This window comes from Pangasianodon hypophthalmus, chromosome 10 (genome assembly GCF_027358585.1).
Source record: "Pangasianodon hypophthalmus isolate fPanHyp1 chromosome 10, fPanHyp1.pri, whole genome shotgun sequence".
Taxonomy (NCBI): domain Eukaryota; kingdom Metazoa; phylum Chordata; class Actinopteri; order Siluriformes; family Pangasiidae; genus Pangasianodon; species Pangasianodon hypophthalmus.
Genome location: NC_069719.1, coordinates 24265034 through 24280745, shown reverse-complemented (window position 1 = coordinate 24280745; position 15712 = coordinate 24265034). Strand labels below are relative to the sequence as shown.

At 40.5% G+C, this 15712-nt stretch overlaps 3 non-coding genes across 3 annotated transcripts; all 3 read right to left on the bottom strand.

Moving 5' to 3' along the window:
* Positions 1-5068: 5068 nt before the first annotated feature.
* On the bottom strand, positions 5069-5141 carry trnay-aua (transfer RNA tyrosine (anticodon AUA)). Its single transcript has one exon. It is a non-coding gene; the product is annotated as a tRNA-His (tRNA).
* Positions 5142-5255: 114 nt separating this feature from the next.
* trnah-gug (transfer RNA histidin (anticodon GUG)) lies at positions 5256-5327 on the bottom strand. Its single transcript has one exon. It is a non-coding gene; the product is annotated as a tRNA-His (tRNA).
* A 2790-nt stretch (positions 5328-8117) lies between these two features.
* Positions 8118-8189, bottom strand: trnah-gug (transfer RNA histidin (anticodon GUG)). The gene has a single exon. It is a non-coding gene; the product is annotated as a tRNA-His (tRNA).
* Positions 8190-15712: the final 7523 nt, after the last annotated feature.

The window sequence follows — 15712 nt, the reverse complement described above, 5'->3', positions numbered from 1 at the left end:
TCAGAGCTTAGCAGAAAAAACAACTTGCCAATCTCCCGTGTACTACACAAAAGGCTAGGAACCTTGGAGCAACTTACAGAAGTCCTTTGAGTACAAGAATTGGCCTTGCACTCCGTGTGGGAGGGGTGGCATACACTCTCTCTCCACTATTAATCACAGCAAGACTAGCCAATCATGGGTGTCTGTGAGCTCATGCATGCAGAAGGTGGCAGATAACGCTTTCCTCTGAGTGTGTTACACTGCCTCATTATGCAGCATGAGCAGCAGTTTGAAAAGATGCAGTTGGCTTGCATACCATCAAACTAATACCAGATTGGACAACATGAAAGAAAACATATGACAACGGATTTTTTAAAATAGACATGTTAATTCAAGTGCTTGGTAAAGTGATTGGTCTTTAGTCTTCATTTGAAGTCTGCCTGTGATTTAACTCATTTCATTCCACCACCTGGGTGCCACTCTAGGTGCATGTCTTCCTTGTAGCTTGAGGGATGGCGGGTCTAGCCAAGCTGTGCTAGAAGCTCAAAGGGAGCATGGTGCAGAGTGGGTAGTGATAAGTGCCTTAAGGTAGGTGTGATAAGTGCCTTAACTCTTGCAGCTGAATTCTTAATCAACTGCCAGGGTGAGACAGTGGACAGAGGCAGATCTGCCAGGAGCAAGTTTTAGTAGTCTGAGATGATAAGGTACTGAACAAGCACCTGAGTGGTCTCTGTGGACAGGAAAGTTGTTGTAAAGGAAAATCCTGCGTGACCATGTCAGGTTAGCAATGTGAGGCAAGGAGAATAGTTTGATAGTTTTAGAAATACCAGTACCTATGGTGCACCTCAGTGCACTGTCTGTAATGTAGCAGATGTTTACAATAACCATATTAGCAAAAAGCAAAACCCACTGACAAGAAGAGAAGAGGAATAAGGACAAGGGACTTATTCTGCACTTGTGTAGTCATGATAATGAGGTGATGGCTTTGCAGGGACTTGAGCAAACTCTGTTAGTTTAGAAGGAAACTGTCCTAGCAGTCCTGGCAGTCCAGAATGAAAGCAGGTAGAGCTATAGGTTTTTTTCTGATTATGAAACATGTTTTATCTTTTGCACAGATTTTGACACATTATCTATACTTTCACTTAAGAATAGTTTTCTCAGTACTTTTTCCACCCCTGTTCAGAAGTAATAATAATGGGTGCAAGAGACAGTCCACTAGATGTAGGGTGTAGGGGTTTAAGTGATAGATGTAGGGTCCTCCTTATGTACTCCAGATTACAGTTGTCAGCGTAGAGGATGAGGGAATAGAGAGTCTCCTCCAACCAATGAAACCACTCCTCGAGGACCAGCTTAATTTCAAGAAGCTGGCAGTTGCCCACACTGTAGTTTATTCTTGGCTGCTGACAGCTTCTTCAAAAAAGTATGCGATAGGATGGAGCTTGCCTCTTAGGAGATTACAGACCTTACTTCCACCTCAGAGACACCTACCTCCACAATGAATGGAAGGGATGGATCTGGCTGTTGAGGAAGAAGTACTGAGGTGAATCTGTGCCTCAGTAAGATGAATGTCTTTTCTGTAACAGGTGACCAGGTTAGTCAGCATGGAGGCCCCTCGAGGAGAGAGGTGAGGCTATGGGGCTGAAATTCTTGATGAAGCACTGGTAGTACTCTGCGAAACCACACATAAGGTGTTGAATATATGCTATCTGTCTCAGTCATTCAAATTCTACCCAGATCTAGGTAAAAAAAATCTAAGCAGATATTCACACAGCCCACTTTATATGGCAAGCAAATTTAAATACTGTTGGTTCCTTTGCTGGGCAATATAGTGGCACTGGTATAATTTTAACAGTATCTGGTATTTTATGATCTAGTAATTCTATTCAAACTGCTTTTATTTGGTCAATTGTGAAACCTATTAAAGGATTAAAGCAATTAGTTATCCATTTTATGAAGTAGTCATTATCCATGTTAATGAATCTAAATAAAGAGATGAATCCTTGATATTCAGTGTATTGCCAGTTATTGATATTCCACACACTCAAAGGAGAAGACTACTGAGACAACTGAGATTTGAGACTGCTGTTGCTGTTTCAAATACAAATGTAGTGGCCTAGTAAAGATATCTTCAATCAGAGATATTCTCATCTGAAAGTAGAGATATACATGCTTGACTGTGAACAATTGCTTTTGTTTTTCCAGTTTCTTACTGAAGTATACAGGATACTGTGTACACTTGAGTCTAAACAAATTATGAACTTTAGTAATTATCAATTGCTGAAACCAGTATTTATATTAATGTTAGGTGATGCAATGTTGTGAACTATAACTTAAAAAACAATCTGATATAGTTCCATAAAATTAAAAAGTTAAAATTTAGATTTTAAAGATATGCTTACGAAAATAATGCCATCAAGAACAATATTATATTTGTAAAATAGTCATTGCATGTTGTTGTTCCTGAATATTGTAGATAAGTAAACTATACTAATAAATAAGTATACTAAGTATACTAAAGCCTTTAAACAAATCAATGAGATCACATTGCATTTAATCTAGTCTATGTATTATTATGTAATGTGATTCTTTTTCCTTCTGGATTTCTGAAAAACATCCCACTTCTCATGTATATGCAGGAGGCTGTTGACATGGCAACAGCACAAAGCACAACCACACATTCCAGGTTTTTCAGCTTTAAATAAGAAAACACACACTCACACACAGACACACACACAGCACTACTTTACACCTTCTCCAGACTATAACTCACAAGGAAAGATCTCCCAAAGCACTCACTAATTTTCAATAACTGCTTTATCCTGGTAAGGGTTGAGGTAGATCCAGAGCCTACCCTAGTAACAATGGGCGTAAAGTAGGGGAATTCACCCTGGACGGGGTGCCAGTCCATCACACACACATTCACACCCAGCCAACCCGCCTACTTGTATGTTTTTGGACAGTAAAAGGAAGCCAGAGAACCCAGAGGAAACCCACACAAACACAGGGAGAGCATGCACAACTCTGCACAGACATTAACCCAAGCTCAGGATTGAGTCCAGGGCCCTTTTTATAGTTATGCTTAAATATTATGAAATGTCCATGAAGTTAGCTCCTTATATCACAGCTATAATCAGTCATTTTCTTTTTTCTATAATCAGCCTATCTTTTTTCTCTCTCTTGACCATAATAAAATAATAAATAAATAAATAAATAAAAAGAATGCAGCTCGTCATGTCAGACAACAGAAACTCCTCCATTTTCCCTTGTATAAAAACATAAAGGAATTGCCTTACATCTGAGTGCTGACACTGGAGACTCCTTCCAAAAATGCAAAATATCAACAATTACAAACATTTATGAATTAATTTATGTGGAGTTTCTAACATACAAGTCTCTGCTTAAACTGTTATTATAGAAATGATAATATATTAGAATGAGCTCATTAACATAAACCTGTGATTTGGAGGTTAGGAGGTTCAGTATCAGAGATCTGACAGACACTGACAAAATGGCAGGGAATAAATGGTAGAGATGCACATTCCATTTTCAGCTGCAATACTGCGGTCATTCTGTGCTAAATTACTTATTACATTTTCTTCAGATATTACATTTTAAACATATGTAAATATATTTAATTTTGCTTGCCATATTAAATGAAACGTGAAACATATATTTAACATGTATAATATATTTGTCTTAAAACAATCTAAAACTTTAACACTCCAAGCTATAAAAATTGCAGAGAAGCAAAAGCCAGCAAATATACATAAGCACCAGAGGGCACTGTAATACATGCAGAATTTAATTTTGCAGAATTATTTATTGAGGGCACTGAACACTGTGTGTGTTTAAAGCTTAAGTTAGGGCTTTATTGTGCAGTTCCTGAAGCTTTTGGCTCAGTCAAGCACTGCACCACACTATTTACACAAATAATCATACTGGGATAAATATACTTTTAAACAAATTATGAGGTGTAATCACTAATAGACCCTCAAAAAGGAACACACATAGACATATGCATGCACATGCACTCAGAAATAACAGCTGTGATTTATATCAAATCATTCAGTTAATGGCAATTATCAGGACCTGTTAAATGAAACCGGAGTCATGGTGGCGCAGCAGGTAGTGTTGACGCACAGCTCCAGTGAACTTGGGTTACTGTCTGTGTGGAGTTTCTGTGCATGTTCCCTCCGTGTCTGTGTGCGTTTACGTCTGCCTCCCAAAACAGGCCAGTGAATGGATTGATGTTCTGCTGGAAAAACCTTGGGTCCTGGCATTCATGTGGATGTTACTTTGACATGTACCACCTACCTAAACAGACCAAGTACACCTCTCCATGCCAGTGGTCTCTTTCAGCAGGATAATGTACTCTACCCTGCTGCAAAAATTATTCAGGAATGGTTTGAGGAACATGACAAAGAGTTCAAGGTGTTGACCCAGATCTCAATCCAATCAAGCACCCCACTGAAAAGGGGCTGCAGGGGTGAAACTACGGTCAAGTTCAGAGTACAAGAGTGATGCAGAAGTCATTGGAGATGTTACTCTGACAGAACACTTTCCCACTGAAAAAGGGCTGCTGGTTGCAGCCAATGGTCAGACTCTGAGTAGAAGCTTTGTTAGAGTTAACAAGTCACAGAACGTCAGATGGGGTAAGAGAGAGAGAGAGCCAAGCCAGCCAAACCTAGAAGTTTCTGATCTCTGGTCAGAGGCATTAACCATTGTACCACTAGGCTTAGGGAGTGAGATCCTTTGTCATTTTCCTATCCCACTGAAGACGGGCTACCAGTTCAATCTATGCTCAAACTCCGAGTACAAGAGTGATTCAGTGAAATTGAATTCCATAACCCAGATTCAGACCGGGGTTACTGAGAGCCCAACACGGAGTGCAAACCAGTCCACGCATCAAGCTATTTGTCCTGTTACTCTGCTAGACAGTCAGATGCTAGATGAAGCATGTCGTAGTAAGCCAAAGTACTAACCGCTATAGGGTCGCACCTTTCTGTGTTTCAGGGATTATGAGCGCTGTGACTCATGTGACGTGGAGTGGGTCGCACTGGTGCACCTTTGGACTGGGGTAAAAACGCACCGAGCCAGCCAGGAGTCGAACCTAGAATCTTCTGATCCATAGTCAGACGTGTTATCCATTGCGCCACTGGCCCACGGGAAGCTGGCAGAGGTGACAACCTACCTACTTATGATTTTCATCTGAAAAAGGGCCAGAGAAAACAAGCCATTCACAACCTTAGCATTCAAGGCAGAGGTGGAAAACCCAATGCCGTGACCCGGATTCGAACCGGGGTTGCTGCGGCCACAACACAGAGTACTGACCACTATACGATCACGGCACTCCATGCCTCTAGATGGGACTTACACTAAGCCAATAAAAATTCCCACCTAAATTCTTACAAGCTCTTGCAACCTGCTTTTGACTTTTATGGGAAAGATGACCTAAAAAATATTGTATATTAATACTATAGATAAGGATGGTCTAATTCATATCTATATGATACCCCCTTTGTTTGTATAATTAAAAAAAAAAACATGCTGCAACCCAAATACACTGCATGTTTGAGATATAAAAGGTACAGAGAGTTCATCTTAGTTCATGAACAAGCTTAAATACAACTAAAATTATATAATTCATTGTTATTTAATTTTATTTATATAGTGCTCTGGGAAATGAATTGAAATAAATGCAACACCAACAATTACTGACTCCAATCAATGACAATTTTCAGATTCTGTTAAAGAATCGGTCATTTAATCCTGCATGTTATTAACTCGGTGATTTGGTGAAGATTTTGCTAGTTTTGAGCATTTGTTTGACATTTGAGCATTTGCAACAGAAGAGGTTCGTTTTGGAACATGCAGGTTGGTGTGTGAGAAAATAGGCACACCGACCTAACATAGCCTGATAAAATTTTTTACTTTGCCAGAAAGCCAGACACTGGATGCACCAGCACACATTTGGCCTGGTGTAATGAAAACCAGCCTCATTTCACTTTCCCCCTGCACAGGTTTGAGCCGGGGGTGTTAAGGACAGCTTTAGCACTGAAAAGGGGCCACTATGGTCAGACTCAGAGTACAAGCTTTGTGCTTTGTTGGAGTTAACAAGCAGCCAGTTCCAGGAAGTTAAATGGGGCAAGAGAGAGTGAAGCTGTGCCAGCCAGGAGTCAAAACAGAATCTTCCAATCCGTAGACAGACACATGACCCACCGCACCACCAGCCCACAAAAAGCTTGTGGAAGAGCCTGTGTACTTACACTTTCATGGAATTCAGTCACACATTGAGTTGGAAAGGCTATGCTAATTTCAACTAGGGGATGCAACGCCACATTCCCATACTGGGAGTCAAACCAAGGCCACCTAGGTGAAAACAAGGAATCCTGGCCACTAGAAAATATGGGACAACCACAAAAGTGCAAAGGCCACCCTGGAGGAGATGCGTCAATTGGTTAGAAACCGGGAACTTTCCAGGTGAGTAGCGGACAATTTTTCTTTAGTTGTGTGGGTAGCAGTTTGGGCTCTGTTGTGGTCAACAGGTGGTATTATCAGAATGTTGCATGGGATAAAAGAGAGCTGTACCAGCCACAAGCCAAACCTAGAATGTTCTTATCCATAATCAGACACAGTATCTATTGTGCCACCAGCCCACCCCTTGCCTAGCTCATTTGGCTATCCCACTGAAGAGGGGCCACAAGTCACAAACAATGCTCAAACTCTGAGTAGAAGAGTGATGTGGAAAAAGCCAATGCTGTGACTCGCATTCCAACTGGGGTTGCTGTGGCCACGACATAGAGTACTAAGCATTATACAATCCCAGCCCTGCACTATTTCACAGAGCCGTTACCCTGCCAGAACATCAGCTAGGGGAGGAAGAGTGAGATGCACTGGCACACTTTTGGCCAGGTGTAGTAAGAACCCACCTCATTTTGCTTTTCCCATGGCAAACTTCACACCCTTGCACAGGTTTGGGCTTTGTTGGAGTTACAAACAATATTACACTTTCCCACTGAGAAAAGGCTACTGGTCACAGGCCATAGTTAGACTCAGAGTACAAGCTTTGTTGCAGTCAACAAACAGTCTGGTCCAGGATGTTGGATGGGGCAGGAGAAAGCCGAGTTGAGCCTGCCAGCCAGGAGCCGAATCCTAGAAACTGCTGATCCGTCGTCACAAATCACACTTAACCTTAGCTAACCAGATGCTGGAGGAAGAGTTCGATGCACCAGCACACACTTGGCCGGGTGTAGGGAAAACCAGCCTCATTTCCCTTTCCCCTGGCAAACTTCACATCCATGCACAGGTTTGAGCTTTGTTGGAGTTAAAAACAACTTTACACTCTCCCACTGAAAAGGGGCTGTAAGGGTGAAGCTATGGTCAAGTTCAGAGTACAAGAGTGATGCAGAAGTCATTGGTCATTGGGCTGCTGGTTGCAGCCAATGGTCAGACTCTGAGTAGAAGCTTTGAGCTTTGTTAGAGTTAACAACCAGTCTTATAACAGGATGCAAGATGGGGTAAGAGAGAGAGAGCCAAGCCAGCCAGCTTCTGATCTCTGGTCAGAGGCATTAACCATTGTACCACTAGTCCACATAAGGGCGCAGGGAGTGAGATCCTTTGTTATTTTGCTATTCCACTGAAGACGGGCTACCAGATGCAATCTATGCTCAAACTCTGAGTACAAGAGTGATTCTGTGAAGTTGAAAATTCAATGCCATAACCCAGATCAGGGTTACTGAGAGCCCAACACGGAGTGCAAACCAATCAGCACTCATAGCTCTCCACGCATCAAGCTATTTGTGCTGTTACTCTGCTAGATAAAGCATGTTGTAGTAAGCCAACATACTAACCACTATAGGGTCGCAACTTTCTGTGTTTCAGGGATTATGAGCGCTGTGACTCTGCCAGAAATTCAGCTTCTGGAGTGGGTTGCACTGGTGCACTTTTGGACTGGGGTAAAACAGAGCCAAGCCTAGAATCTTCTGATCCGTAGTCAGACGCGTTATCCATTGCGCCACTGGCCCATGGGAAGCTGGCAGAGGTGACAACCTACCTACTTATGATTTTCATCTGAAAAAGGGCCAGAGAACACAAGCCATGCTCAACCTTAGCATTCAAGGCAGAGGTGGAAAAACCAATGCCGTGACCCGGATTCGAACCGGGGTTGCTGCGGCCACAACGCAGAGTACTGACCACTATACGATCACGGCACTCCACACCTCGGGGTGGGGAGAGGTGGGAGTGTGCCAGAAAATTGCATTTGCTATACTCATAGCAAGGCAACTTTTACTAACTAAATACAAATTCCCACCTAAATTCTTACAAGACCTTGCAACCTGGTTTGACGTTTATGGGAAAGATGACCTAAATAATACTGTATATTAATACTATATATAAGGATGGTCTAATTCATATCTATACGATACCCCCTTTGTTTGTATAATTAAGAAAAAACATGCTGCAACCCAAATACACTGCACGTTTGGTTCAATTCCACTTTGGTACCCACGTTCACAAACACGGAGAGAAATAAAAGGCACAGAGAGTTCATCTCAGTTCATGAACAAGCTTAAATACAACTTAAATTATATTCGATGTTATTTAATTTATTTATAAAATCATTTTTTTTAATTTTATTAATATTTTTTTATGGGCTCTGTAGTGGTCAACGTGGTATTATCAAGAATGTTGCATGGGATAAAAGAGAGCTGTGCCAACCAAAAGCTAAACCTAGGATCTTCTTATCCATAATCAGACACTGTATCTATCCTGACACCGGCCCTCCCCTAGGCTGGTGAAATGGTGAAATAATCTGAGGCCCCACCTCCCAAATTACAGGACTTAAAAGTGAAGTGAATAACATTGATTAATGCTGTTACATTATTACACTGGCACCTGTCAAGGGGAGGGATATATTAGGCAGCAAGTGAATAATCAGTTCTCAAAGTTGATGTGCTGGATGCAGGAAAAATCGTGTAAGGATCTGAACGACTTTGACAAGGGCCAGATTGTGATGGCTAGATGACTGGGTCAGAGCTTTTCCAAAACAGCAGGTTTTGTGGGGTGTTCCCAGTATGCAGTGGTTAGTACCTACCAAAAATGGTCCAAGAAAGAATAACCGGTGAACCGGCGACAGGGTCATAGGTGTCCAAGGCTCATTGATGCACGTGGGGAGCGAAGCTAGCACGTCTGGTCCCACAGAAGAGCTACTGTAGCACAAATTGCTGAAAAAGTTAATGCTGGCCATGATAGAAAGGGGTCAGAACACAGAGTGCATCACAGCTTGTTGCGTATGGGGCTATGTAGTCATAGTATATCTCTACAATGTAAAGCTTAAATGGATCTTCTTGGTGAAAGTATAAGGATTTTTAGATATAAATGTTGTGTTGAAAAAGTGAATTCAGACAATTTACACTCAGAGCTAGCACACACATCACCCACTCTAGCTTTTCTCCATTAAAATGTGTAGGGAAAGAAAGAAAGATGGATAGAAAGTGAAGGATGAGTGAGATCTGTCTGTAGTTTGACCTGACAGATTTGACAATGTGATGTGATGTGGTGGTTCTAGCTTGAGAATTGAACGAATTAGATGAGTTTTTAAAAAATCCCATTCTGATGAATGGGGGAAAAAAACGAGTGTAGCAGGTGAATGGATGAATATTTCCAAAGGCTGTATACAAGCATACTTCTCTCGATCAGACTGGACATGTTACAGTTGGTGTTAATAGCAACAACAACAACAACAACAATAAGAAGAAGAAGAAGAAGAAGAAGAAGTTGATCTGGGTAAAGACATTTGTCAAATTCTGTACATTTAAATAATATTGGGGCAAATTAGCTCTCAAACACACACACACACACTTAAAGGAGCAAGGAGCTGCATTAGTGATTTATGCATTTTTTAGTGTTTCAGGTCTGTAATGCTCTACTGGGTTCATGCCATCCTTAATACCATTCTGTGTTTTTTTCTTATGACCGTTGGTGATACTGTTGCACTCAGTTTCCAAAAAATCCAAAACATTATTTTATTTATATAGTGCTTTTAACAATGGACATTGTCACAAAGCAGCTTTACAGAAATCCGGATATAAAATTTGAATTTAAATATACATTTATCCTAAATAAAATATTTGTTAACTGCAAATTAGATGATATGGACGCAAAAAAAATTTTGATTTTTTTTATCTTTGAAAGACAGGGGGTTTAGCCCTGCTAATCCACGGATACAAGCCACCTCTGCTCTCAAGGGATTGATTTATATCTTATATTGATTTATATCTTATATTTGATTTATATCTTATATTTTCTAAAAACAGCTTTAAATTGACTGTCCATATGTGTGGACACTGTGCACAAAAGAGTTAAGTATTTCTCTTAAAGTGTTACATGCTAATAGGGTTACCAGCAGAGGTACAACAGGGAGTAAAGAACTGACAGAAGATGTTATATGCTATAATCAACACCCCCTTTCCCTCAGGACTTTGGTAATTGATGGCATTATTTTCTTCTGATGCTGCTAAAAGTCACACAGTAAATTACTTGATAAATAGGAACATGGCAATCTAGGTAACTACGGACTCTGGGAAACATTCTGACCACTTAACAATTGCATGAAAGGCGGTTATCATTTTATTAATAACAGAAGAAGTGTTTGGGGTTACCATGAAGAGGAAAACTCCAATCTAATTTTGTAATTTTGGAAAAAGACAGTGAACACAACATTTCACAAACTCAGTGCTGTCTTTCCTATAAATGATTCATAAAGAGTTTACACAAAGGAGTCCTTGACCCCCCTTTCGTCGCTTTAAGGCATGTCATTAACATATCAGCATGACCCTCCTTTGTGTAGAGTACACAATGTTAGTGACACCCTACTGTTTCTATAAAGGTGCAGATTTTGAAGTCATATGACAACAGGGCAAATCTCTGTATCTGTATGTAAAATCCTGAGTAATTTGCCTTAAATTTTAAAGCTGCGAAGCATGAAATCACAGAGGGCTTTCAAAGATTCACCTGGTCAAAATGCCATGTTTTACACCAATTTTCTTTGGTAAGTTTTGAACCAAGAAACAGGTAGATGAATTCAGTGTACAATGTAATAGAGTGTAATAGAGACCTATGAAAACCTAAATCACGTTGAAGCTGACAGGGTGGCTGAAAAGTGGACAGGGTGTTAGATTTCTGACTTTCCTCTATGTTCAAACACACTGAAAATTTTTCAGCTTCAGATAAATTGAGTGTGCCAAAACTGTTCTCAACTTGGCAAGCTGGGGTGATGATCTGACTTGGGTGCATGTGAGTCGGGTCAACAGACACCACACTTGTGTCAGTCTGTCCTATTTTATCACTTTGGACACTAGGTTGCACTAAGTTGTCTTCATCAGTGCTAACAGACTGTGTAGGTGTCGTAAGCATTTGCTTGTTGGAAGCATTTTAGCTAACTTTAGCCAGCAAAGCCAGTTGTCACATAGCCAAAGGGTTGTTGATTAGCTAGGTGATTAGCTAGCTAATTAGGTGAATCCATTTTTTAGTCTGTAGAACTCATTTGTGACATAAATCATACAAACTTTAATAAGATGAAGAAAGTGGTGCATCAATATTATATAAAATATATGGCAAATATGGAAAATATATAATTGTAGCAAAACTATCTGATAGATAAGACAGTTGGATTCTGTGTAAAATGAAGTCGAATGGCAGAAAAACAGAGAGTGTAGGCAAAAGTGGGCAAACAAAAGTGGATTTGCTTATTAATGTACTTCTAGTGAAACTACCATGACAACATTAAAAAAAGGTGCATAGAGAAGCTTTATAGTTACGTTGTGACGGTGTCTAAACTTCATTGTAGTCAGCTGTGGGTCAGTAGAGATCACAGAGTGTTTTAGGACTCAGTGTGGCACAGTTCAACAGAGATTGTGGTGTTGAGTTTGCTTCTCTTGGGATCACAGACCAAGTCTTGTGACTCTGTGTGGTCCAAAGTGACTCTGTGTGGTCCAAAGGTCCAAAGGTCTCCTCTGTCTGCATCTTGCAACGGTGGAGACTTGGCTGCGATGGAAACATGACTCTGAAGTTGATTATCAGAGATCCAGGTGGATGGAAATCTAATGCCTAAGTCAAAGATTTTTCTGAGTTTCTGTGATTTATACTGAAGAGTGATGAGGCACGTTAGTGTTCCTGCCTCTCCTCATTCAGTGCTGTTGTTCAGTTGTTTTTCAAAGGGAAATTCCTGGGATGGAATTCCAATTCACACCCCCACCCAAGGAGTGCACTTTGGGGCCAACTTTTTGCATATTTATAAAATGACTAGATCATGAACCAGTTGGGCATTCACAAAACATAATCCAAAGTTCCAAACATGATTTTACAATGCATATGAAATCAAACTTGTAATAGTTCTTGAGTTCCCTGAGCTTTTAAGAAAGACAGAAGGATTACACAGGCATGGAGCATCTAACAACTCTAACAACGCAGTACATGACAAAGGAGGTTAAGAGTGTCCTAAGCAATTTTCTGATTTCATATGTTTGAAAGGAAGATGTTTTCTGGTAAAATAGAAGTTTGGATTACTTTCTGTCCCATCGTCATCCTGGAGACAGTCTTGGACAGTTTTATCGTTCATGGCTCTGACCTTCTTTAAGGCCCCAAACACAGGGTGCAAACCCATCATGGCTTGGCTGTTAACAAACGTCCTAATATATTTAAATCTGGTTCTGCACTCCTGTTTTTGACCTGAATATCACAGGTCATTCTCCTCCACTTCTTTCTCAGCTTGTTTGGGAGCTTGGAAATCAGTGCACGCATATAGGCAGCATTATCCATCTCTGCCTGTTTGATAGGCCAATTTAAAGACTTGTCTATGTAGGCTACATATGCAGCTATTTCACAAGGTTTTTGTTGTCTTTTATATTTTGAAGTAATTGGTGCATATAATTTAATAATGTGAAAAACTGCACATAATGTGAAGAAATGCAGTATATGTTTTATTATTATTATTATTATTATTATTATTATTTGGATTAATTGGTAATAATCACTTGCAGATTGCTGCATCCATTTAGCATAGTGAAAAGAATGGTACGGAACAGTGCCCTTGACTCTGGTATGGAAAATGTCTGAAGAAGAAGCATGGGTTACATAAAATTCTTTGAGCATGTTTCACTTCACATTTCAGTAAAATATTTATTCTGTTTAGTTTACCTCATCTTTGGAATCCAATAAAAGGTTTATGCAATACTCGTATTGTGAAAGTGTGTACAAAAACTCACAAGTTGACACCTGCACATGGCCTTCGCTTGAAAGCAGTCATACTATGACTGTAAATAGTCTGTCTGTAGCTTACATAAACATATGTAAACAAGTAGATGAACATACAGTTACCCATACAATTATTTAATATTTATAGTCCACAGGCAAAAATGTCGCATTATGAGGAGATAAAGTGACATGCCACTGTAAATAACACAATTCCAATGAATAATTGATTCATGGTACTCAGATTCTGCACCACTGCTAACATCCATATCACGTGGTATCTAAGATCAATACCTTGCATTAAGAAGCAAGTGACCTGGAAAGCTAACAGTTAGAGCATATCAATATGTATGTAATTAGTAATATGGTTGTCAGAATAGAATGATTCATCCTTTCTGTATGAGCCCCCTTCGGCTTTTATTACACAAAAAGAAGGGATCATACAGAAATTAGGTCTGTTCATGCATATAATGTTCTGATTGTCACATATTGGCACTGACAGAACAGAGTGAGTGGTTGACAAAGTATATCAGCCTACCAGTCAGAGCCTTGTTCCATGGCACAGACAGCAAATCCATTTAGGGTGAATGATGGCAAGGACAGGGGTGGGAAAGCAATGAAATCTGTGCAGTGCAACTCATCATTGTCCACTTCCTTTTGGACACAATCTTTGATGGTGTGGCCTTCAGACCAAACATGCAAAAAGGATCATCAAAACCAGGTCAAGGCATCACTGTCAATGGATCTATCTCCATACAGCCACAACTCAAAACATCATTTAATAGGCAGGATCGTGGTTCTTGTTCTTCCATTGCTTCCTGTCCTGTGTTTTTGGCATGGCAGAGTGACCCAGAGGAGGATCCACTTCCACACTGTTCATCTAGCCTCTCATCTCCCACCTTACAGGGATCCCTTTCTAATCTGCATGGACCTGGATCTATCCTCAGTCACAAGGAATCAGCGATTAGCCTGAAGAGTTCAGTCTCAAGCCTACAGAACTCTTTGCACCATTTAAAAGGCTCATTAACCAACCTCAAGAGATTTCCTTCTTCTTCTGCAGTTAAAAGCCCCAAACTTAGCTTATGTAGTGCAGCTACCAGCTTCCACAGTTCCAGCACCAGTTTCAGAAGCTCTAGTTCCAGTTTGCAAAGTGGAAGCTCAAGTGAGGATGACAGCTGGGATACAAACAGTTGGAGCTCAGGAGCCACCTGTCTCCTGCGAAGCTCCATCAAGCAGCACAGTGAGGAGGTCTTTAGAGTCCGCGCCAGCTCAGGCAGTCGGCCTAAACCAGCAAGTGACTCAGAGTCTGGCCACCAGAACTTGGACCGCCAGTGTAGTGAAAGAAAGTCAGAGAGCCAAAAAACCTCAGAGAAGGGACCCATGGAATGTAAGGCTAATCTGCAGAGCAAGAACGCCAGTCATTACAGCACTGCTGTTTCAGCACACTTTGAAGAGAAGATTGAAGCCAAGCTCAAATTTTCTCAATTTCTGAATGAAGTAACCTGCAGAGTGCTGGGTCCTGAGAGTCTACAGGCTTTTGGCTTAGTGTGCCAGAAAGAGGCATCTGTTCCAATTCTGCCATCGTCTCTGGCCAACTTTTCCCAATCCTCTCCTCTGCCATCTCAACAATCAACACGTTCAAGCTGTCACGTCGGTTTAAATGGAGACCCTCTAGACAGCTGTTGGGAGTCCAAAAAGTGTAACACTGTTCCACCTGTGACCCAGTGGAAAAAGTGCATACCAAGCTGCAAGGTTCTGGATCCCACTGAGACCCCGAAGAGGGCACATAAGGAAACACTTTTCATGGAACAACAAAGAAAAAAAGACAGTGTACAGAGAGAAGATGAGCGCAACTCCACAGACGCTAGAAACAGAAAGAAAGAACACCAAAGAGAACAGGACAGGGAGAGAAGAACCTTGCTGGTTTGTCCTAACCTATCGCAAACAAACTTTGTTGGAAGAAAACACCCAAAGGTAGTTTCAATCAAGAAAGACAGCATTCTGAGAACACCCTACTGCTCAGCCTTATCCAGAAGTGTTAACAGCAATTTAGTAAGTACTATTTAGCTGGATGTTAGGCTCCCAGCATTTAAATTCACAAATGTATTCAGCCCATGCTTAACAATGTGCATTTTGGTTATGACTGAGTGTTAAGATGAATACAAAAATTGCAGACACTGCAAAGTAAAAAAAAAATAAAAATCACAAATTAGTGTATTATAAAATTCAGCTAAATATAAGTGTGTAATAATAATAAAGTATTAAACAGATAATGATAACTGTTCAATAAATAATTAAATGTTAGTAGAGGAGAGCAAGGCACAGCCTTTTACCTTTTGGATTTCGCTAAATAATTTAACAAATATTTAAGTTAGATTAATCCTGTTTTTATGCAAGCAACATATACATTTCTGCTACAAATGAACACTTAAACAATTCTACAGAAAGTTACAGGAAGAGCAGTGTTACAACCTACCCCATG